The sequence below is a fragment of the Thunnus thynnus genome, chromosome 9 (genome assembly GCF_963924715.1).
Source record: "Thunnus thynnus chromosome 9, fThuThy2.1, whole genome shotgun sequence".
In the NCBI taxonomy this organism is placed as follows: domain Eukaryota; kingdom Metazoa; phylum Chordata; class Actinopteri; order Scombriformes; family Scombridae; genus Thunnus; species Thunnus thynnus.
The window spans coordinates 1,884,607-1,888,807 of NC_089525.1; the positions used below are offsets into that span (position 1 = coordinate 1,884,607).

The 4,201-nt window shown below is 40.6% G+C and overlaps 2 long non-coding RNA genes across 2 annotated transcripts; both read right to left on the bottom strand.

Annotated features, from left to right (window-relative positions):
* Positions 1-598: 598 nt before the first annotated feature.
* On the bottom strand, positions 599-2,331 carry LOC137188716 (uncharacterized). The gene is made up of 3 exons (XR_010929480.1): positions 1,909-2,331; positions 1,616-1,813; positions 599-1,508 (listed from the first exon to the last, which is right to left on the bottom strand). It is a non-coding gene; the product is annotated as an uncharacterized lncRNA (long non-coding RNA).
* A 270-nt stretch (positions 2,332-2,601) lies between these two features.
* Positions 2,602-3,351, bottom strand: LOC137188717 (uncharacterized). Its single transcript, XR_010929481.1, has 2 exons — positions 2,881-3,351; positions 2,602-2,791 (listed from the first exon to the last, which is right to left on the bottom strand). It is a non-coding gene; the product is annotated as an uncharacterized lncRNA (long non-coding RNA).
* Between the last annotated feature and the right edge of the window lie 850 nt (positions 3,352-4,201).

Sequence of the window (4,201 nt, forward strand, 5' to 3'; positions counted from 1 at the left end):
AGAGGAAACGCTCCAAATGGTTTTCCTCTCGCGGTTTCTTTAGCAAAGTCCAGGATCTCTCAAGTGATTATCCACTGTAACATTGTATACTCATGTAGCACTAAGGCTATTGTATCCTGTTAAGTTGGAAAGACCGCTTGTGCTACACGATTAAAACAAACAAACCTCTTGCGTTGAAACTAGCAAGCATAAATGCTGGCTGGAGCCACTTGGACATACAAGTCAAATGTGCAGTAATCTGTCAAAAGACCCTGAATTAACTAACTAGCTATGAGTCTTTAGATAAGCCAAAAGTTCAAGTATTTTGACGGTTCACTTTATCCAGCCTTTTGCTAGCTTGTTATAGCGTGATAGGGGTAATTTATGCAAATTCATATCTTGTATTTTCCTGCAGGAAACAACATTAAGTCAATCCACAATTGCTAAAGTGATCACTATGCAAGTTTAAGTACAGCTCCGTCATACTTTTAACACACTTTTAATACCGGTAATCTTTTCAGACAGTGAAGTCAGGACACAGCATTTAGGAGGAAATAAATAAAGGAAGGGTTCAATGTAAAATTTTCCCCACTGGCCCACTTGGCCAGTAGATCAGAGTTTTATTGGCCCCTTGTATAGTTTCACAGGAGTGGCATCCAAAAAATGAAAATAACTCTTGTTTTCCATAATTTTGGTGATTTATTATAGTAATATGTATATCAGTGAAGTTCCCTTTAGATTTGGTTGTTTTCCTTTAGTTATGAATATGTAATGTTGATATATTACACAAATATGCAAAATATAAAATTAGGCACATATTGGATCAGTAAATGAATGGTGTATAAATGAAGGTTTCTTTATAATTTTGTGTAAAGCCAGTGGGTATGGAATACATAGAGAGAGGAGAAAAGAATTTATGATAACTTGATAATAAACTCAATTAAACAAAATTAACATTAACAATTAAATAAATGCTGAGAGATCTGTACTAACAGTGAGAGAAAGAACATAATTGCATTTGTTTGTGTGTGCGTGTTCACTCAAAGCTCCCTCTGTCTGCTTCCATGAGCCACCTGTCCACTGCAGACATGGAGTTGAACTGTTCCATGTCTGGACCCTCCAGGCTAATAAAGAGCTGCCTTGTCAGTGTGTTTACACTGAGTTTGCTCCTCCAGTCTGACTTGATACATTTCATGGCACTGAAGCCCCTCTTGACAGATGCTGTGGACAGAGGCAAAGGAGGAAGTTGCAGAAGTTTTTTCTTTGATCATCATCCACAAAAAAGTCCTGCCAGGCATGACCATAGCACTGAGCCACTCTGCACCATCACAGCCCATACGGTCGAGCACATCAGCAAAGTGCTTGGTGACTGTGATGATGTGGTCACTTCCATAGCTGGCCAGCTTCTGATGGTCAGCAGGTCACTCCTGAGGATCCACGAGCCTTCATGCAGCTAGCAACACTTGATGGGATTTAACACCCTGGAAACGGTATTGGTGACCACAGAAGACAAGAGCTCCCTCTTCACACTGGGGAAATAATGTAGGTTAGTATAATCTCAGTATGAGACGGGCTGAAAATGAAACCAGAATTGTCCACTTCAAGAAAAGTTCCCTCATCATGTTTAGAAATCTACTTGTGGAACTCCTCTCTGCTTTCCCTGAACCTCAGCAGCTGCACATTGTGAAATGTTCCCTCTTGAGTTTGTGCTAGAAAGCTCTCAACATACTGTCCTGCCTCTGTTTCCATGCCCGTCAGCCTCAGCACTGCAGTTTCAAAGGCATACGATGCCTCTGGCAGGGTAAGCCCATCCTCCTGCAGCTTGACACTCAAGCTGCAACAATTAAAAAACATCATTTCCCTTGGCTCTACACCTCAACTGACATACATAATAAACTCATCTGACAGATACATTTAAAAGAAACCTACCAATGCAAGACTTTGAGGATGTTTTGCACAAGAACAAAAAAAAGAGCAGATGTTAGAAGTAGTTTAATAGCTGTAGGCACTGCTTTGCTCTTCCAACCATTTCAGCACTTGCAGATCTGTTTGATTTACACAAGCACAGAAAAATAAAGTTGACTTAGGGGATGGACTGTAAGACGGTATGATTAAATAGGCAATAGGAATTGATTGCTTGCCTTGTTTGCATGGTGTTCTCCATCTGCACAAGCATCCCTGGGCAACTTTTCAAGTGTCCTGAGTGCCCTCACCACATGCGGGAGCCATCTTGTTCCCCCCAGGTTCGTTGGCTTCCACATCTTTTTGTGGAGTGCAACTGCCAGATCTTTTAGTTCTCTCCGTGCCACGGGGAATAATGATACTGTTTGTACAGCCCTTTCAGAACGTCCATCACCTGAAATAGAATTATAGAGGTGAGAGAATTAAACAATGTAATACGTCTTTAACAACATATGTTCTAATTTCACTTTTGAAATTTTAATACTAGTTTTTACACAAACAGGATTCACTTGGACTTTTCTGTACATGTAAGTATCACAGGAAGAGTTAGGTTTATGTAGAATAGGATTTTTTCCTAACAGGCTAGTCTACAATGAAGAAGTAAACATTGCTGTAGGTTGGCTTAATTCTTTACTGTTACTTGCCTTTCTCATTCTGTCATTGTCTTTCATGGCATCCATTGCTGCCAACTCCAGGCCATATCCCAGGCACTGGATGTTTACCAGATGGGGAACTTCGCCTCGTAGGAGTGTGGTGACACCCCCAAACCACCCCACCATCACAGTAGCCCCATCAGATACGAAGCCCACAATCTTCTCTTTCCACTGAGAAAGCTTTGCCTTCTCTAGTGCTGTAGACAGAGGGACACTTATTTTTATCATTACAGTCAAAAAGTGAAAACACAGCAATACAAACACTAGATTCAATAACATGTCTTACCAGTGTTTATTGCAGCGTAGTGTCCAGGCACAGTGGTATGCTGGAGCTCCTCTACTGCAATGAACACATTTTTGGGCCTTCCGCTGTTTCCACTGCTCAGGATCCTGATGTACATCCCCTCAAGATCTGAGCCGCAGTGTCTGCCAACACGCTTTAACGGCAAATTACAACTGCAATTGCTCAGTCTCTCTATCTCTCACTCATTCACTCACTCACTCAACTCACTCACATCTCTCTCTCACACACACACACACGCACTCTCTCTCGCTCTCTTTCTCTCTCATGCACACAAACAAGATGAGATGACATTGTCAGTACTTGTCACACTATAACGTATTTGCAGATTTACAGTAGTTGTGAATTTTAACTCACCATCGACATGGCATATTGGGGATATATTTTGGGATCCTACGTCCACTGCATCCGTCTTTAGAAGAGTGACCTTCTCTTCATAAGTGGTGAGGGGCTGCTCACTTTTGACAGGTGTGGTACGTTGTGTTAATAAGCTTCACCAGATGCTGGTGATTCTCAGTATTTACCCGTCTTACCCAGATGTTAAGCGGCTGGCTAGCATACACTGCAAGTGCTTTCTACTTTTGTCGTGTGTGTGGAGCGCATGTTTTTGATAACTGTCGTCCCTTTAATCTTAATCCTACTGACTGAGTTACCCACAGACCCCAGAGGTTTACTTTTCATCATATCTCACAGGTTTTTTATTCTGTCATTCCAATTTTTCATGACTTTGTCAATCAATATGTTCCTAATGAATTCATATTATTGTTTTCTGTTTCTGTTTTAATTAGTGCTTTTTAAAAATAACAATGTGTTGGGGTCCTGAGGGACCCTAGTCAAATGCACTCACTTAATAGATGGAACTATCTATTGAGTTCATGTTTGCCATGGGTCCTAAATTAAAGGACAGTAATTTTGAAGGAGCCTGACATGGATACAGCAGACACAGATTTCCTCATGTGTTCTGTCAACAACCCTAAATACTGCTCTTCCTAGGGGTGCATTGGGAAAGGGTTAACCCTAACCCTTAAATAATAATCATCTGTTTTTTTCAGATGACATTAATTACATAACTAATAATGTATTGAGAAGAAATAAGTTAACATTGTTGTAGCTTTTTGTGTGCTTACAAAGAAACTGTTTAACTTTGTTAAAATCATCAAGATTTCAACTTCTGACGCTTTATTTTTTGGAAAGACAGATGAATGAAAGTATAGAAGCTAGTGGGCCTGAGGCTAGCCAGGATGTGATGTCATAACTTTGTCACTCTATTGGCAATGCTTTCCATATAGGGGTTATTCCTAATTCA